The sequence below is a fragment of the Delphinapterus leucas genome, chromosome 12, assembly GCF_059928025.1.
Source record: "Delphinapterus leucas isolate spDelLeu-1000000601 "Yukka" chromosome 12, BTC_Dleu_Yukka2, whole genome shotgun sequence".
NCBI lineage: Eukaryota > Metazoa > Chordata > Mammalia > Artiodactyla > Monodontidae > Delphinapterus > Delphinapterus leucas.
Genome location: NC_143140.1, coordinates 57131116 through 57152526, shown reverse-complemented (window position 1 = coordinate 57152526; position 21411 = coordinate 57131116). Strand labels below are relative to the sequence as shown.

General features: G+C 39.4%; 1 pseudogene; it reads right to left on the bottom strand.

The window, feature by feature from the left end:
- Positions 1-21411, bottom strand: part of LOC111168227 (TNF receptor-associated factor 1 pseudogene) — a 69163-nt pseudogene that overhangs the window by 41043 nt on the left and 6709 nt on the right.

Sequence of the window (21411 nt, the reverse complement as noted above, 5' to 3'; positions counted from 1 at the left end):
TATCTGGTGCCTAATGAATGTTAAACATCCTGGACTCTGCTCTCCCCGTAGAGGAGAAGGAGATACTTGTCATTTGCCCTCTCAAACATGGATTAGCAAAGAGCCTCAGCAGCCCCTTTCCCAGCAGTTGTTTCTGCCAGATTTCTTTTGATTTGCACCAGCGTCCCTAACTGGCCATCTCTCTGGACGCCTGGAGGTCCTTTAAAGGTAGGAGGTTCTCCTACCTTTACAGGGTATCGTCACTTACTTCCTGAGTCACCTCATACGCTAGACACACCTGAACAAGCAGACCTCTGTGGGCTTACTGGACTTACAAACGCCTTCATAAAAATAGCCTAGAATTATACATGTGTAGCTAGACATATCTGTTTAGTTAGTGTCCTTTGTATAGTGTCACACACAGATGTGCACTCAATGTTTACTAGTGATCAGAACCAACTTAGTAATTTGCATCTTTTCAAAGGATATTAATGCCAGCATAGACAGTTTTAATGCTTTTCTACCTTATTTGGATACTGACCCAAGATTCCCAACAGGACTCTTTTTGTGTGTGTGTGAGAGAAACTACTTGAAAGGATTATTGCAGGGGAAGGGAATGATTATAACAGGGGAGGGGCCTATTGCAAGTGGAGATGCTCCGTGCATGACACCTGCAAGCATCTCAAAGGTCAGGGAGAAGAATGAATAAGACCAGAAAGAACTGGGTGTGGGGAGGTGGGCTGATGGTGTGATCAGATAGCTGATCAGGAAATGGTTTTTTTTGTTTGTTAATTGAGGTATAATTGATATATAACATTATATTAGTTTCAGGTGTACAACACAATGATTCAAAATTTGTAAACATTGTGAAATTTTCACCACAGTAAGTCTAGTTAACACCTGGCACCTTACATAGCTACAAAATCTTTTTTCTTTGTGATGAGAACTTTAAGATCTACTCTCTTAACAACGTTCAAATATGCAATACAGTATTATTAACTATAGTCACCATGCTGTACATTACATCTCCAAGGCTTATTTATTTTATAACTGGGAGTTTGTGCCTTTTGACCCCCTTCATCCATTTCGCCCACCTCCCACCCTGGCAACCACCAATCTATTCTCTATGAGTTTGATTTTTGTTTAGTTTAGTTTTGTTTTTTTAAGGTTCCACTTATAAGTGAAATCATATGGCACTTGTCTTTCTCTGTCTGGATTACTTCATTTAGCATAATGCCCTCAAAGTCCATTCATATGGTTGCAAATAGCTCGTCTTTTTTTTTTTTTTTTTGCGGTACGCGGGCCTCTCACTGCCGTGGCCTCTCCCGTTGCGGAGCACAGGCTCCGGACGCGCAGGCCCAGCGGCCATGGCTCACGGGCCCAGCCGCTCCGCGGCATGTGGGCTCCTCCCGGACCGGGGCACGAACCCGTGTCCCCTGCATCGGCAGGTGGACTCTCAACCACTGCGCCACCAGGGAAGCCCTAGCTCGTCTTTTTAAATAAATTCTTTCTCCTTTCCCCCACCTCCCAACCTGCTTTACATGGCAAGCTGGAACTCAGCACCTCATTGCAAAAATCAGGGAAAGGAAGGATAAAGATAAAGTCTAATTCCCAGGGTAGGATATGTCTTTGGTTTCAGCCCAGCTTCGTACTATGATTCTAGTCATCAGAAGACTGCTGCAAGAACCTTGATATTTCTTCAGTGATGGAAAAGAAACTCCTCTCTCCTTTATACACTGTCGAAGTGTTTCTTGCTTACAAACACTCATCCTATCTCTATAACAGGTCTAAAATTATCCATATTTACTCCTAAATTTACTTTATAAATAAAATCCCTTATTTTCTTTTTCCTGTTAATTTCTCTTTAATTGTGATATCCCACAAAATTATTTTGCTATTTTAGATTGTAAGGACCCCTAGATTAAAAGCAGGATCTAGGTTATTTCCCAGAAAAAGTAAGGAAAGACACCTTATGGAAAGTTATTAGAGACATTTGATTATTTGATTTTATTTTCATGGAGATAAAATATTAAATGTCTGTTAAATTATATATATGTATATATATATATTCTATGTATGGCTGCATTGGGTCTTCGTTGCTGTGTGTGGGCTTTCTCTAGTTACGGCGAACAGGGGCTACTCTTCGTTGCCGTGCGTGGGCTTCTCATTGCAGTGGCTTCTTTTATTGCAGAGCACAAGCTCTAGAGCTCAGGCTCAGTAGTTGTGGCACACGGGCTTAGTTGCTCTGTGACATGTGGGATCCTCCCAGACCAGGGCTCGAACCCGTGTCCCCTGCATTGGCAGGCAGATTCTTAACCACTGCGCCACCAGAGAAGTCCGTTAAATTATATGTTTGACAATCTACTGAATTAGAAGCAAGACAAGCCAACAGTACATTAGGCTTCTAAGTCTCATTTTCTAACACTATGGACATTGCCTACTACATCTCAAACAATATGCATACTATTTTAACAATTATCTTATTTAATATCCACAATAACACTGTAAGATAGATATTATTATTCCCAAGTTTCAGATACAAAACTAAAGCTCAGAGATGTTAAGTGATTATCCAATATTTCACAATAACATTCAAACAGGACTGATAGATCACATAGGAATTAATTCCATAAAAGTGATATTGTTAACATGATATATTCTAGAAAGTAACTTATGTGTATTATGCTAAGGCATGTAGAAGCTGAGAATACATTACGTTTCTCAGTTACCTTCCTCTGCCTGTGGTGAATTTAAGGTCATTCTCCAAAAGCACTGATTTATTGGAGTCAAAAGTTTGACTCTTGGTCTCACAAAGGAGACAGTTTTTCTAAATATGTATTTCCTATTGATATCTGTGCATAAGAAAAGAAGAACACTGTTAACATTTAAGGGATGTTTCTGAAAGAAAAAACAAATATTCTTCACAGACCGGAGCATAGTGTTTGAGGCCATCTATCAAGGAAGCACTTGTTCCTTGTTCTTTCTGTGCTTATTTATTTATTTTCTAAGTAAAAAAGTAAATTCAAGACCTGCTGAGTCATTTCATAGTGTTCTCTCATATCCTGGTATTGATCACCTTAAAAATAATAATTACTCCCAGGTACCTTTGTTGACTACATTCTGTGAGCCAGGTTTTTGTTTGTTTGTTTTAAGCTGCTCTGCTCCTCACACAAGTCTTATGCAGTGGGTAGTATTATCCACCTACTCTCACCTTGGCAATAACTAATAAGGTAGCTGAAACGTGGAGAGATCTCCAGTAGTGGAGAAAGCCGGGATTTGAGCCCAGGATTCAAAAGTTTATGATTTCCTATCTGCATTGAGAAATCTCAAGCAACCTCCTATAACTGACAGAATAGAAGACCTTTAGTATCACTATTTCACATGCTGAGAATTTAAAAAACAAACAAACCAAAACAAACAAACCAAAAAAACAAACCTTGAAAGTTGTATCAAGGGTAGATTGGTTGGAAGTCTTCCCTGAAGCAGTCAGTGACTGGATATAGATTGTGCAGTTTACCCCAACCCAGTTTTCATGCATCCGTCCTTATTACCCAGCACACTTTTTCTCCCACCCTATTCCTCATACCCTCATTGGCCTGTATTTTCATGTATCATCTACTCATTTTCCTCCAAGTGTTGATTCCCCTTTATCTTTTTTTCTCCTGTCATAAAATGGACTTCTGTATGCACATACGTTTATATTCACGCATATTCATGAATCAGTGAATGTGAGTGTAGATTGCGTTTGAGAGGGTGTGACAAAAGTTATTTTTATTTTGTTTGTTTTCAAAGATAAAACTCCAGGACATGGTCCCAGGCTGTCAAAGCCATGGCCGGGCTAGGGCTGTGGCCCTGTGAGCCCCGCACCTCCAGTGGACCTGCCGGGGGGCCGCCCTCTACCCCAGGAACAGGTGCACAGGAAGGTGGCCAGGAAGAGGTGCGGTCCCCGTGGAGAAGGGCCACCCCAAAGATATGTCTGAGGGCCTGAGGTCGACTGCGGCATCCCAAGTCAAATAGTTTTTTAAATAAATAAATAAACTCCAAAGTTGGTTGCCTCCTCTGCTCTAGATGATGGGAGAGGGCCTTAAGAGGGACGCAAGCAGCGACTGAATGACAAAGAGGGAGAGAAACTGCGCAGTAGGCAGGGGTAAAGGTTTGAAGAGGGGAGACTTCAAAAGTTCGGAGTGGAAAAGGATGAAAGTGGAATCAGATTTTCTGTGAGCACCAGTTGGTGTTTGGTGTCACCACTCGCTTTCAGTATGATTTGACTCCTTTTAAAATCCCCTTCAGTGTTTGCTGCTGCTCTTTCACTTAAGAAGCAGTCTTCTAACCAGTTGCTGATGTTCACACATGCATTTCCTAGGGGAGAGTCCTGCTGCTTCCATTGCCACTCCTTACTACCTTTAATCTTACCTTGAAGAAATCTGCCGTGATACCTCTGGTAATATTAGAGCAGCAGTCACTGTCTCCCCCAACAGAGCTGCTACTTGATCAGATTGTCCCTTATACTTTCAGACTTCAGAACACTTTCTATTAACATAGTATTTTTCAAATTCAATCGAAATGGAAAAGTAGAATCATAATGATGTTTTACTGTGTTGAAATAAGGGTAAACTTACAAATCTTATAGTAAACACCCTCGAATGAAAGGCTGTGTGGAATAGTGAAAAGAGCATCGACTCTCGAATTTGAATCCCACTAGGAAAACCAGGAAAGCCATTTAAACTTCCTGAGCTCATCTTGTTCAATGGCACAGTAACGACACTCTTACCGGGTTGTGAGGGTTCAGGATGAACTGCCTAGCACTCTACCAAGCACAGAGCAGTGCCTTAATAAACACAAACTATTATTAGTAAGTTATTTGATCCACATAGCAGTCATGTAAAGTGAAAAAAAACAAATTTTTATTTTTCAACGTTTTTCCACCAGGTACCTAACTCTTCTCCCTGAAGCTCAATGGAGCTAATCACTCTTACACTTACTCGTACATTACTGGATTTATCACCTTGCGTTGAAATTTTGTATTTACATGCTTGGCTGCCTTTTCTAGACTATGAGCTTTTCAAGAAGAGGGCACATATTGTTAGCATCGCATTTTCAGTGATCAAAGCTGTTCTAGAACTTATTTATGGTGATTAATTTTATGTCTCAACTTGACTGGGCCATTTTGACAAACATTATTCCGTATGTGTTTGTGGGAGTCTTTCCAGGTGACCTTAATATTTGAATCCATTGACTGAGTAAAGCAGTTTGCCCTCCCTAATGTAGGTAGGCCCCACCCCATCAGTCAAAGAGCTGACAAGAAAAAAGGTTGAGTAAGAGGAAATTCACCTTACCTGACTCTTTAAGCTGGACCACTGGTCTTTCTCAGCCTTCAGAAGTGGACTGAAACATCAGCCCATCTTGGATCCCTGGCCAGCAGGCTTTCAGCCCGGAACTTACACCATCAGCTCACATAGTTCTCAGGCTGTCGAACTCATACTGAAGCTATAAACTGGGTCTCCACCTTGCAGGCTGCACACCTTGGGACTTAGCTTCTACAGTCACGTGAGCCAGTTCCTTACAATAAATCTCTTTATATATAAATACACGTATCCTATTGGTTTTGTTTCTCTGGAAAACCCTGACTAATGCAATATTAAACTGCTTAACTAATATTTGGTGAACTGATCTGATCTCTCAGAATGGAGAAGCATAACAACACTTTGGTTTTGCCTTTGCCTTACTGCTTTTTGAAAAACAAAAGATTTTTGACATTTCAAATATCCCCAAATAAAAATTGCCCCAAATCCTATTGTCAGACAGACTTAAGAGAGAAAAATCTCTCCCCAGTTTATGAGTTCTCTAAGAGGGACAACTCTTTTGATGGATTTTAAACATTCACCTCAGAAGAATAGGTTTAGAGTTTCAAATTGAATCTCAGCCTTCGATCCACAAATCGATTTCTGATGGAGAAGTGCAGCTCTGGTTTTGACTGGAAGAAGCTAAAATATAGAAATGACTTTTTTTTTTTTACATTAAACAGCTGTTTTTAAAGATTCCATGATTTCATTGTAAGTGAATAAAACACATGTGGATTACATTTCCTTAAAATGCATAGGTTTGAAAAATTAAGGAACCTGGTTTGGGTTTGACTGAAAAGCTTTTGCAACTCAATGCCTATCTCCTTCTTCCATGTCTCTGCCTAAAAGTTTTCTTCTTGCAAACTGCTTTGCCCTCATGAACTCAACATATACAAGAGTGATCACAGGAATGTGAAAAATGTTGAAAATCAACCCTGGGAGTAGATTTTTTCTGAAATTAAATGAACCCCAAACCAATCACTAGGCACGACTCCTGAATGTCTCCTTCTGAGCACCCCACACCACCAAAAAATACCAGGCTATTTCCAAATTTCTTTAAAATTGCCATTTTAAACACTATATCATTGAAGTTTGTATCTTTAATCCTAAATCTAATATTTTCTAGACTGATGAATTGTTTGATCTTTTATATTTGAGGGTAGTTATTTCACTTTGTTAAAAAGAAACTCAACAGTTTCCTTTCAAGCATAAGATACTTTCTAGGAGAGAAAGAAATACAATCGTTAAGTTCCAGAAAAAGTAGTGAATATGTGCATTCAAATGGCCTTCTCTGAAATAGTTACATTACTGCAAGAATTGTGAACTCTGATTTTGGAAAATAGAAGGTTCACTTGGTCTTGAGTTCAGAGGCAAGATTCATACTGCAAACATTTAATGCCCACTTTTTTTTGTTGTTATTTCCATTTTAAATTGAAGGTCTCTCTTTATGAAACAGTAATTGTTAAATATGAGGGATTTGGGGAGGGGGGGTCTACTGCCTTTCTCTTAAGGGCTCAAAAATTAGTAAAAAGGAAGATTCTTTATTACCACTGAGTTGGTGAAAGGTCACATGGAGTAACTGGAAGATCTGGAGGGTCCCAGGCTATATATGTCCATGCAAGCTCACCACAACACCACTATGGTCTGCTGTCTGCACAGACATCCTGTGGTTTGCTGAGTCAATAACAAGCTCCCAAAGCTTCTTCCCCAACAAAAATAATATGAGCCTTAATAAAATTGTAATGACTTTGTGTGTAAAGAGTGAGACAGAGAAAGAGAATCAGTGAAAGAGGAATTATTAGACTTATCACAGCACTGCCATCAACAACAAGTATTAAGCACCTATTATGTGCAAGACAACATACTATATCTGTTGGACAGAGTATAAGATGTAACCCATTCCTGTATTCTCTCTCTCTCTTTCTCTCTCTCAACTGTGTTCCCAGTACTTTGACTGAGTACCTTTTAAGTACATGAGGGAATAAATGAATATTTATTGAATGAATTAATTATGAATTAGTTTAAAGGCACAGACTCAGTCACCAAAGGATGGCGATGGTGTGGAAGAAAGAGTAAAGGAAGAAAACTAACATTTCTTGAGCCTTTATTGTGTTCCAAGCCTTATGCTAGGTACTTGACTTTATGTTATTTCACCATTATATTAAACCTGTGAAGCAGATGTTATTATTTTAAAGAGGAGGGAATTGAGGTTCAGAGAGGTTAAGATACTTCCACAAGGTCACATAGCTAGTAAATGATAGAGTTGGGATTTGAAGAATTTGGCTTCAACTCTGACAGGATTTGTTGAGTGATTATAGGTGTGTAAGAGTCTGGAAAAGGGGGTCACTGATCATACACTAATACAAAGGAGTGGGAAACATGAATAAGGAACATTTGGGGATTGGAGAAGGAGTAAATATGAGTTCAGTTTGGGCAGGTTAAGTTTTCATTGTAATCATTTGCATATGAGCCTGGAATTGGGGTGAAGGTTCAGAAATGAAGACAAATACCTGAGATTAGAGTTGCTATGGAGTTGCTTTGATGTTTATAATTGACTTTAAAACACTTCCACATATACAATGTGATACTCCACATAGGACACTTAGGTTATGAGCCAGGTTCTGCTCATCTCTAATCAAGCATGCATAATCCAAGAGGAGTAGCTGACCGCCTACCCAAGAACGCCATTATGCCAAGTGAAATAAGCCAGACAGAGAAAGACAAATAGTGTATGATCTCACTTATATGTGAAATCTAAAAAAGTCAAACTCCTAGAAACAGAGAGTAGAATGGTGGTTGCCAGGGTCTGGGGGATGGGGGAAATGGAGAGAATTGGTCAAAAGAGTACAAACTTTCATATAAAATAGATAACCAACAAGGACCTACCATATAGCACAGAGAACTCTACTCAATATTTTGTAATAAATTATAAGGAAGAAGATGGCAGAGTAGAAGGACGTGCTCTCACTCCCCCTTGTGAGAGCACCAGAATCACAGCTAACTGCTGAACAATCATTGACAGGAAGACACTGGAACTCACCAAAAAAGATACCCCACATCCAAAGACAAAGGAGAAGCCACAATGAGACAGTAGAAGGGGCGCAATCACAATAAAATCAAATTCCATAACTGCTAGGTGGGTGACTCACAAACTGGAGAACACTTATACCACAGAAGTCCACCCAAAGGAGTGAAGGTTCTGAGTCCCACGTCAGGCTTCCAAACCTGGGGGTCCAGCAACAGGAGAAGGAATTTCTAGATAATCAGACTTTGAAGGCTAAAAGGATTAGATTGCAGGACTTTGACAGGACTGGGGGAAAAAGAGACTATAATCCTGTAGGGTACACACAAAGTAATGTGAGCATTAGGACCCAGGGGAAGGAGCAGTGACCCTGTAGGAGACTGAATCAGACCTAGCTGCTAGTGTTGGAGGGTCTCCTGCAGAGGTGGGGGTGGCTGGGTCTCACAGTGAGGACAAGGATACTGGCAGCAGAAGTTCTGGGAAGTACTCCTAGGCGCGACCCCTCCCAGAGTCCACCATTAGCCCCACCAAAGAGCGCAGTAGGCTCTGGTGTTGGGTCACCTCAGGCCAAACAACCAACAGGGAGGGAACCCAGCTCCACCCATTAGCAGACAAGTGGATTAAAGTTTTCCTGAGCTCTGCCCACCAGAGCAACAGCCAGCTTTACCCACCACCAGTCCCTCCCACCAGGAAACTTGCACAAGCCTCTTAGATAGCCTCATCCACCAGAGGGCAGACAGCAAAAGCAAGAAGAATGACAATCCTGCAACCTGTGGACCAAAAACAACATTCAAAGAAAGATAGACAAGATAAAGGCAGAGGGCTATGTACCAGATGAAAAAAACAAGATATAACCCCAGAAAAAAAACTAAATGAAATGGAGATTTGCAACCTCTCAGAACAAGAATTCAGAATAATGATAGTGAAGATGATCCAGGACCTCGGAAAAAGAATGGAGGCAAAGATCGAGAAGATGCAAGAAATGTTTAACAAACACCTAGAAGAATTAATGAACAAAAAAACAGAGATGAAAAATAAAATAACTGAAATGAAAAACACACTAGACAGAATCAATAGCAGAATAACTGAGGCAGAAGAATGGAAAAGTGACCTGGAAGATAGACAGAAAGGTGGAATTCACTGCTGTGGAACAGAATGAAGAAAAAAGAATGAAAAGAAAAGAAGACAGCCTAAGAGACCTCTGGGATAATATTAAATGCAACAACATTTGAATTATAGGGGCCCCAGAAGAAGAACAGAGAGAGAAAGGATCAGAGAAAACATTTGAGAGATTATATCAAAAAATTCCCTAACATGGGCAAAGAAATAGCCACCCAAGTCCAGGAAGCTCAGAGAGTACCATACAGGATAAACCCAAGGAGAAACATGCCGAGACACATAGTAATCATATTGGTAAAAATTAAAGACAAAGAAAAATTACTGAAAGCAGCAAGGGAAAAATGACAAATAACATACAAGGGAACTCCCATAAGGTTAACAGCTGATTTCTCAGCAGAAACTCTACAAGCCAGAAGGGAGTGGCATGATACACTTAAAGTGATGAAAGTGAAGAACCTACAACCAATATTACTCTACCCTGCAAGGATCTCATTCAGATTCAATGGAGAAATCAAAAGGTTTACTGACAAGCACAAGCTAAGAGAATTCAGCACCACCTAACCAGCTCTACAACAAATGCTAAAGGAACTTCTCTAAGTGGGAAACACAGGAGAAGAAAGGACCTACAAAAACAAATGCAAAACAAGTAAGAAAATGGTCATAGGAACATACATATCGATAATTACCTTAAACATGAATGGATTAAATGCTCCAACCAAAAGACACAGGCTTGTTGAATGGATACAAAAAGAAGACCCATATATATGCTGTCTACAAGAGACCTACTTCAGACCTAGGGACACGTAGAGACTGAAAGTGAGGGGATGGAAAAAGATATTCCATGCAAATGGTAATCAGAAGAAAGCTGGAGTAGCAATACTCATATCAGATAAAATAGACTTCAAATAAAGAATGTTACAAGAGACAAGGAAGGACACTACATAATGATCAAGGGACCAATAAAGGAAGAAGATATAATAATTATAAATATATATGCACCCAATATAGGAGCACAATACATAAGGCAATGACTAACAGCTATAAAAGAAGAAACTGACAGTAACACAATAATAGTGGGGGACTTTAAACCTCACTTACACCAATGGACAGATTATCCAAACAGAAAATTAATAAGGGAACAGAAGCTTTAAATGACACAATAGACCAGAGAGATTTAATTGATATTTATAGGACATTCCATCCAAACACAGCAGATTACACTTTCTTCTCAAGTGCACATGGAACATTCTCCAGGATAGATCACATCATGGATCACAAATCAAGCCTCAGTAAATTTAAGAAAACTGAAATCATATCAAGCATCTTTTCTGACAACAACACTATGAGATTAGAAGTCAGTTACAGGGGGGAAAGCATAAAAAACACAAACACACAGAGGCTAAACACTATGTTACTAAATAACCAAGAGATCGCTGAAGAAATGAAAGAGGAAATCAAAGAACACTTAGAGACAAGTGACAATGAAAACACAATGATCCAAAGCCTATGGGATGCAGCAAAAGCAGTTCTAAGAGGGTGCTGTAGAGAGTGTAGAGTAAAGGGAACCCTGTTGTACTGTTGGTGGGAATGTAAATTGATACAGCTACTATGGTGAACAGTATGGAGGTTTCTTAAAAAACTAAAAATAGAATTACCATATGACCCAGCAATCCCACTACTGGGCATATACCCAGAGAAAACCATAATTCAAAAAGACACATGTACCCTAATGTTCATTGCAGCACTATTTACAATAGCCAGGACATAGAAGCAACCTAAATGCCCATCAACAGATGAATGGATAAAGAAGATGTGGTACATATATACAATGGAGTATTACTCAGCCAGAAAAAGGAACGAAACTGAGTCATTTGTAGAGACGTGGATGGATCTAGAGACTGTCATACAGAGTGAAGTAAGTCAGAAAGAGAAAAACAAATACCCCATATTAACACATATATGTGGAACCTAGAAAAATGGGACAGATGAACCAGTTTTCAGGGCAGAAATAGAGACACAGATGTAGAGAACAAACGTTAAGGACACCAAGGGGGGAAAGTGGTGGGAGTTGGGGGTGGAATGAACTGGGCGATAGGGATTGACATGTATACATTAATATGTATAAAATGGATAACTTATAAGGACCTGCTGTATAAAATAATAGATAAAATTTTTTTAAAAACTTAAAAGCAAAAGAATCTGAGAAAGAATATATATATATATATATAACTGAATCACTTTGCCGTACACCTAAGACTAACACAATGTTGTAAATCAACTATACTTCAATAAATAAATAAATAGATAGATAAATAAAGTACAAACTTTCAGTTATAAGAGGAATACGCTCTGAGGGTCTAATGTTCAGCAAGGGAACTACAGTTTATAATGCCGTATTGTATACTTGAAAGTTGCTAACAGAGTAGATCCTAAGTGTTCTCACCACACACACAGACAAAAAGTGATAACTAAGATAATGGATGTGTTAATTAACTTGATTATGGTAACCACTTTACAATGTACATGTATAGCAAATCATCTTATGCAACTTAAATATATGAAATTTTATTTGTCAATTATGCCTCAATAAAGCTGGAAAAAAAAAAAAGAGCCCCTCACTGCAGAGTCATCTCAAGTGAGATGCATTTGAATGAGAAGCTAATGCATGAAGCAAGAAGTGAGAGCAGAAAGAAGATGGGTCAAGAGGACAGGAGGGAGAAGCAATCAAAAATAGAGGTAAAAATGGGCTGGGGTGAAGTTTTGGGTTCTTTCTGACTTCAGTTTCACTGCAAGGAGACAAGGAGTGGTGGGTGTGTGTAAGGTGGCAAGGCTGAGGGAAAAATGTGGAGAAGGGAAAGAGAAAGCCTAAAAATAGTAATAATGATTTGGGGAATTGGATATGACAAAGCACTTCTTTGGAAAGTTGGATTCCTTTCTACCTTCTTTTGATTCATCACACTGATTCTGCCCTTTAAAAGAACTGAAATTGGGACTTCCCTGGTGGCACAGTGGTTAAGAATCACCTGCCAATGCACGGGACACAGGTTCAAGCCCTGGTCCGGGAAGATCCCACATGCCGCAGAGCAACTAAGCCCGTGTGCCACAACTATTGAGCCTGTGCTCTAGAGCCAGAGAGCCACAACTACTGAAGCCTGTGCACCTAGAACCTGTGCTCCTCAACAAGAGAAGCCACCACTATGAGAAGCCCATGCAATACAATGAAGACCCAATGCAGCCAAAATTAAATAAACTTATTCTTTAAAAATTTTAAAAATAAAAGAACTGAAACTGACCACAACTGATTATTGATTATTAGTAAGGATATCATAGAGACAGCTCATAGAAAATAAATGTACTGCCTAAAAGGTCTTCCGTTGGCTTTCCCGAGCAGCTAGCCCCAACCAAAGACAATTATTAATATGTTGCTTAGCTTGTATCTTTCCAAAAGGCCAACAGTTATAAGCTCAATATTTACAGCAATATAAACCCTACTAAATAAGTTCTATACCTTAACATAATGATATAGTTTAACTCCTGTAAAATTAACGTACAGAAAAACTTTACTTTTAAGTCAATCAAAAAACCATTTCTATATACTGCATAGAATTACAAACTCTTATTATCTTTGATCTGAAGAGAACTCAGAAATAACCAGATCAAATCTCTCTTAGTGCTTTATTTTTTATTTATGATAAAATGAAGTCTTCTTTAAAAAAAAGAACTTATATATGTACTGTGGTTGGAATACTTGAGGAATGTTCTATACTTTTATTAACATCTATGGCTTAAAATAGGATTTTGTATTTGGGACATAATAAAGAATAAATAAAAGTTCTTTGGAAGAGGATTTGAATGTGTTTTTCATATTTACTCCGGTAGAATGTTGCCATTAATAACCTTCAAACCTCTTCTCTCTCCAAGAAGAGAGGCACTGTGTCCGTAGCTGTTACTGAGCATCCTGTTTACAGCAGATCTCCTTATAAACCTGGAGGTATTGTACTTGCCACATCACAGCGGCAGACACGTGTGCAGGCACTAACATCCTGTGTAGATTTGAGTTTCCAACATTACCACACTGTGTTCTATGAATAAGTGGGAGAATTCTCTCACAAGAGTTCAAACAATTGGCCATCACACCTTTTTGAAGTTCATCAAAATCTTTTTGTTTTTCAAAGACTTTCCCAATAAAGGAACAATAGAGACTAGAGTTTTCACACAATCATTTTGGCTGTTAGAAGTGAACAAACACAATAGCTGTTTTGTCATAAATTAACATTTATGTCATTTAAGAGCCTTTGGTGGAGATTTGAAGAAAATGAAAAAAAAAAGGGCAATGATCTAATTTTATTGTTCTTCATTTTCTTCGAGCCAAATTGCAGAAATCCCTCTGTTCATTTAGGGGGAGAACAAGAGAAAAGGAGATGAATATCTCTTTGAAAATGTTTTTCTAATACAAATTTCAGAAATATCTCCAAACGCTAGCTTATAGAGGCACAGACTTTCTCAGATTCCCTACACGGACTTAAATGTTAGGATCGGTTATTCCCAAAGCATGCTTTTGGCATACAAAAAAAAACAATTAACTCCTTCAGTAAATTACAACCTAATTATTATAGAAAAGAGTTTTTGGGCTTCATAAGTCTGGACACTAAGTGAGGCTGTGACACAACTCCTATTAGAAGTGTTACGGAACATATTCCCCTAGTCTGAACAAAGCCCGGTTGCAATGCCTTCCCGCTCAACACTGGTCCTAGATAAAAGAAGCCACCAACCTGCAATGAGAGGAAATAAGTCATCATTACTCTGTCTAAAATTAAAGTACCTATTCCTGCTTTACAGTTTATCAGATGTTTGGTCCGGAAGCTGATTGTTTTACAAGTCTGTCTAAACATAGTATATTTCCTAAAGGAATGTTAGCAAACTAAACGCTTGCTTCAAGTTACAACTTCATAATTTTATTAACATAGCTAAGATAAATGAGTGAACAGACATGATGCTAGTCAGTATACGTACACCCCAGGAAAGCAAGACTCATGCCAGAATATAATTTATGCTTTTTACTGTAAATTATTAATTATCAGCTACAACAAAGATTTACCTAGTGCTAAATTCTTGGAATTGAAAAACATTAACCTTCCAATCATGTGCATAAAGTTACTAACTGCCCTTTTTTCTAGTTCCTGATGAAATTATTTATATAGCAGTGAACAAGAACGAATGAATTTGATCAAACAAATAAATATCAGAGCCCTGCCCCCTATCACTTCTTACACATACTTGTGGTTTGGTTTTCTACTGAAGAACAACTTTTAGTGATGGAAACTTGTGTAAGCCATGGTATTTATTTTTTCAAGATTGTTTTTATGCTGTAAATTGAAAAGAAATCCATTTTTCTGGATTAAAGTTTTTGCCTTTGCTCTAATTTTTTTTTTAAGTTCCCCATACTTTCTGCCTCTTCCTGAATAAAGAATAAGTATTCTGCTGAAGTTTATATTCGGCACATGAGTAAAACATCTTTTGAAGAAGCTCAAAATAACAAAGGAAATACTGAAGGGGTAATGGCTCTGACTCCTACAGTTATTTAGACTTATAAAGTAAATTAAATAGATCGATGTGTGTGGTAAGGGCTCTTAAGATATTTTTAATGAAATAGAGATTAGCCGATCCAGCAGGTAAACACCATTCTGGAGTGTGTTTTTGTAAACTGGAGAAGGATTTTAATAATGTAGGACAGTAAAGCACCATTTAGTTCTTTGGAGTTACTTTAAGTAACTGATTTTTTCAAAACATCAATTGTGCAATGCCACTGAGTCATTTAGGAAATTATGAGCCTGAATCCTATAAGATGCCACCAGGTCCGATAAATATTATGCTTTTCTTCCTCATCTCTTTCAACACATCTGCACGTCTTCGTGGTTTGAAGGTCATCCAGCTGACATATGAGTAAGCATTGTTAATCCTATAATAATTGATTAATTTGTTTTGATTTTAGTTTTCTTATAACTGATTTTAGTTTTCTTCTTTTCACTTAATAATCCATGCAGAATTTTGGTCTTTTGTTTATTCTGGTTTACTATATGATCTGATGAGACAATGCTCAGACAACTTACAATTTGAGTGTTGCCTTTCATTCAATTAGCCTAACTGTTAAAATAAGCTACAAGTAGCTGCAAGAGTCACTGTAGTCAGAAGACTATCTTTTTCTTAGAAGAGTATTAAATAGTTCATGGTATGACTTTTGAAGTGTCATTAATAGTTGGCAAGAGCAATATAAATGATATCATATACATTTTTAAATGTTTAAAATTTATTAGGACTAATGTTTTACTGTGAGAAAAAGAACCCAAAATGTTAGACAAACAAAATATCTATAGAAATGTTAACATATAATTTTTAATCTATTTTTCATTTAAGTAGAGTTGATCTACAGATAATTCTTAAACCACTTGGAAAATTCATGTGAGTAGTCTATGTCTGAACTCTTTTCTTTTTTAGTTAACTAGATTTAAGTTGAGTTATAAACAACTAACTGTTTTTTGGGCTAAAAAATCAGCTCAGGAAGCTCAGTTTTAATATGCTTTGTTTTCTTTGATTCATTAATCATAATGTTGGTATTTGATACTAGGCTCTAAGGCCTTCATCTAGACTTCAGAAATATTACTAATAGGCAAAAAGCTCATTCTTACACATGCCAGTAGGTCATCAATGCAGAAAGCAATTATTAAATACCTGTTGTATGTGCTGCACGAATGCCTTGGAAATTGGGTACAAAGGAAGTAAAAGACACTGCTCTGTCTTGGAAGAATTTCTAAACTCTTTGGCATAAAAGAATGAGTGGCTTTCATTGCCTCTTCTTCCTCTGACGATTTCTTAAACGCAGCTCACATTTTCTTCTCTTTTGCTCTGTATCTTCCACAGGTATCAGTAACTTTTCCCAGCAAGTCTAAGACCCAGGGCTCCAACATACCACACATAAGGTAATGTGTTCAAAATCTTTATTTCTTTTATCCCAAATTTATTCAAGCTTCAGGGCTGTGTTTCCCTTTGCCTTCTGAATAAATCCATGTTTGTGTCCCCCAAGCTCTTGAAGAGATGCAAGTTGATGTATCCTCTCTACACATGCCAACCTGTTTCTTCTACTTGCCTTAAGTTTGTTAGTGGCTCACAAAACCAGGAAATCTGGAGTCCTTCTCACTCATATCACATGACTAAGATCTATCTAGTCTCCCTCCCTTCCTATTTCGAGGTCCAGGGACCTATGGCAGATTTCATCAATTTGCATTTAAATTACTGGGGTAGCCTAGCTGGTCTCCCTGCCTCTAGTATCTCCCTTCTTCCTCTTACCTAAACACAGCATCTGAGTTATTTTTCTAAAATTCAGATATGATCACTCATGTAACTCCCATGATTAAAAGCCTTTTATGGCTCCCATGTGCCTGCATGACAAATTTCAAAATCTTTATCCTGTTATAAAGCCTCTTTCTTGCTTAGCAACAGTTTGTACTTACAACCACTTCCCCGTTTTCTCTTTTCCCACAAACTATACCTGTTTCTGCTATAGTATCTCAATTTTTGGAGCACATTAGAATTATCTGTGGAGCTTTATAACATGCAAATTGCAGGACTCCTGAACCAAAATCTTTTTAGCAGAGCTTGGGAATCATTCATTCTCACTATTAATCTGTCCTGGAATACCCTCTTGGGGGTTAGCCCCTACCCTTCTTGTTCTTTTAGCAAAATTTCCACTTATCCTTTAAGATCTTGCTCCAGTAATTTTTACTCAATATCTTTCCTGTCCACCACACAGAAAAGAAGTCACTCCTTAGTCATTGTGCCCATAAGACTTTAAATATTATTCAAGTACATAGATTTATAAATTATTTGTGTTAAAACTATATCCCTCACCTCCCTTCCTGTTTTATGATTCCCCACAGTATTTATCATCATCTAACATATTATGTATTTTGCTTATTTATTTCTTTAGGCCTGTTTCCACCCTCTAGTGTGTATGCTCCATTGCACAGATATTTTTCCAACTCTCTAATAAAAGAAAAATATCAAACAAAAAAATTGTTTTTTTTAAATTGAGGTATAGTTGATTTATAATATTATATTAGTTTCAGGTGTACAGCATGGTGGTTTAAAATTCCCTGTGCTGTACACTATATCCTTGTAGCTTATTTATTTTATACATAGTAGTTTGTACCTCTTATACAAAAAAAAAGTCTAAAGAATTATACAATGAACCCTCCTCTACTCATCACTTAGAGTTGATGGTTGTTAACATACTTTAATTATTTGCTTTACGTATCTGGAAAAAGAAGCAAATAAGTACTTAAAATTTTTATAAAATAAATACAGATAGTACCCTCTAATTATAGGCAATTATCTCACAAATATACCACTTGATCACAAAGGAGAACTCTTGAAAGATTTTAATAGGATCAATTTGAAAAAATTCCTGAATTGTGTGATAGCAAGTTGTATACATCCTGACACTTCTCTTCTAAATATGTCAGCAAGCATATCTTAAGATAAAGTATTTTATATAACCATAGTAATTATCACACCTAGAAAATTAATAATAATCCCCTCATATTGGCTAATATCTAATCCATTATAAAATTTCCTTGATTTTTAGTAGTTAGGATTTCTGTATTTTTTTAACTTTTTATTTTATATCGGAGTATAGTTGATTAACAATGTTGTGTTAGTTTCAGGTGTACAGCAAAGTGATTCAGTTATACATATATATGTATCTATTCTTTTCCCAATTAGGTTATTACAGAATATTGAGCAGGAGAATTTCTGTATGTTTTCTTCACTGCTGTATCTCCAACAGCCCAAATAATGACTGGCATATAGTAAACCCTTAATTAATAATTTTTAAATGGATATGTTTGTATCCCTGATTAAACTGAGGTGTGTGAAGGCAGAAGCTTTGTATTATTCACCTTTTTTAATCCTAAGTCCCTAACATGGTACCTGGAGCATGGTTGGAGCTTCATTAAGTGTTTGTACAATTTAATTGAAAAGAAGGGCACATTGCATAAATTTTAGCTTTGAGACTTGAAGTGACATAGAATTAAGGCACAATCAAGAGAGAAAATAATTCAGGAAAAACAAACAAAACTAATGTGTTTGAAGAAGAGAGTTTGGATCCAAGTCTTAAAGGAAATGGTGTCTCTCAGCATGGCACAGAAGAAATCTCTTTTCCTCACATACAGATAATTTTTTCTGACCTTAGGGAGTTATCTCACAAACATAAGATCTTGATCACAAAGGAAAACCTGTGAGAGATAAAGAAAGCTCAATTTCTGTCACCACTGTTGAAGAAATCTACTCAAGACCATGCCATAAGATGAAGAAATAACTATCACCTTCAGTAGATGAGAGATGGCAACACTTTCGGAATATTTTGTATCAGACCATAAAAGCATAACATGAAATTAAAATATACTGTCAATTTTGGTTTTGTTTCCTTAATGGATTTCTTCATAATATTCAGTTACATGTTTGCTTTTCTGTCTGCCATTATAGACTTTGCCCTGAACTCGGAGCCAAGAAATCTAGGCTCTAGCTCTGGTCCTGTCTGCAGAAAGCTGAGTAACCTTCTGTCACCACTGTCTGGGTCTTGTTTTCTTCTTCTTTAAAATAAAGAAGCCTGGACTCCCCTTGCAGTCCATTGGTTAGGACTCTGCGCTTCCACTGCAGGAGGTGCAGGTTCGATCTCTGGTCGGGGAAATAAGATCCCACATGCTACACAGCATGACCAAAAAACTTACATAAATAAAATAAAATAAAATAGGGACTTCCCTGGTGGCACAGTGGTTAAGAATCCTCCTGCCAATGCAAGGGACACGGGTTCGAGCCCTGGTCCGGGAAGATCCCACATGCCGCAGGGCAACTAAGCCCTTGTGCCACAACTACTGAAACCCTCGCACCTAGATCCTGTGCTCCACAACAAGAGAAGCCACCGCAATGAGAAGCCTGCGCACCGCAACGAAGAGTAGCCCCCGCTAGCCGCAACTGGAGAAAGCCTGCGTGCAGCAATGAAGACCCAAGGCAGCCATAAATAAATAATTTATTTTTTTAATTAATAAATTAAATTAAATTAAGAAGCTAAATTAGAATGAGTAGTTTATAAACTGCTGGAAGTAGAACTCTTTTTATACCTTGTTTTGTGATTCATACTGTCAAAATTCAAAACATAAAGATATAAGTGAAATGTCTCAGCAATTTATTCCCTACCCTGACAACACGAAGGTTCCCAGTTTCGTGTATGTCTTTTTCGAAATATTCTAAGTATAAATACGAAGTTTATTTATGAAACAAGTATATGGATATATATTATATGAAATAAGTATAAAATATATGTGCATATTTTTTAATGAAAATGGTGCATATATTATTCACACTATTCTGAGCCCTGCATAGCCCCCTGGTTTTGCTTGTTCACCTCCAGGGCTGGGGAACTTGGTCCAGGCTGGGACAGATTGAATTTGCACTGGCACCCTGTCACTTCCACCCCCTGGTCCTGGTTCTGATCCCACGCAGGATGAGAGCAAGCTCACTCTCCATGGCGGCCTGCAGAGGTCTTCCCATCCCTGGAGCTTCTTTCCCCACACCCTCCCCATCTCTGCCAGAGCCCATCTCAGCATTCAGGGCCGGGGTGGCTCTCAGGACTCCAGTGCTGCATGGTCAGTGCAGGGGGGTCATTCCTGCACCACCGGCTTAGGGACCCTGTGCCTTTGCAGGCCCAGTCCAAGGTCCTGCCACACTAAGCAGATGGCTAGCCACTGTCAATCTGTCCGCTCGGCTCACATCATGCCAGCCGTGGCCCATCACTGTGCCCTGGGATCTTGGGCACCAAGGGCAAGACCTCAGTCATCTTGCTGAACCCCCGTCTGAGAGGAGGCTCCCTCGGGACCCACGTGCAGCTTGCTCGGCCCCTCCTGCCCTAAGCATTTGTCTCCACGATGCACTTGAGGAACATGGTGTTGTCCTTCACGTAGGCATGCTTGGGCGACTGCAGCTTGTTGAAGGGAAAGAAGAGTGGGCAGCTGCTGGCCACATTGGTTTCACTCTGGGGCCGGACTTGGCAGTGTAGACAGCCGGGGAGAAGAGGCTGACGGTCCTGCCGCAGGCTGACTCATGGCACCGCCTGGTGGCACTGGTGACCTTCCATAGGAAGGTGCATTGTAGGAGGCCTCTTCCGTGAGGCGGGAGCTCTACTCCAGCTTGCCCAGGGCCTGGTCTTTCTGGGCCAGGGTCTGCTGCCGCTCCACCACCCTCCATTCCAAGCTCAGGATGTAGTCACGGTCCAGCCGGCTCTGGTGGACGGAGGCGGCCAGGGCCAGGTGGGAGGCCTCCACCTCCTTGTTGAGGACGGCGACAATGTTCTCAAACATGCACAGCTTCCCCTCCAGCTCAGTCAGGAGCTTCTCCTTCGTGAAGTGCTGCAGGGCCAGCTCCTCCAGGCTCTGGGAGCAGGGGACCCGGTAGCAGTCCACCTCTAGGTCCCCAGCCGCCTCCACAGGCCCCTGCAGCTGCAGGTCTGACAGATTCCGCTCCAGGGCCACGAGCCCAGACCCCAGGCCAGAGCCCAGCTGGGTTTCACGAGTCCCAACAGGAGGTTCAGGTGTGTGGCCTGGGCGGTGACCCCATGCTCCTGCATGAACTTTGGGCTCCCCTTGAATGAGCAGCCAACCCTGGCAAAGAGGCACCCGCTCCAGCCTCGGCCACCTCGGGCTGATCCTGCTTCTGAGACAGAAGGCTTCCTGGCCTCTTGGATGGGGAGTCGCCCCTTTGTATTTGGGACAGATCCGATCCTCACCATTCCTCACGTTCTCGGAGAGACAGACGGCGCAGCAGAGGGGCCTGGGCTCTGGTGGGTCCTGGCAGACAGTGGGGGGCACCCAAAGGGGAACTCGTTCTCATCGGGGGCCC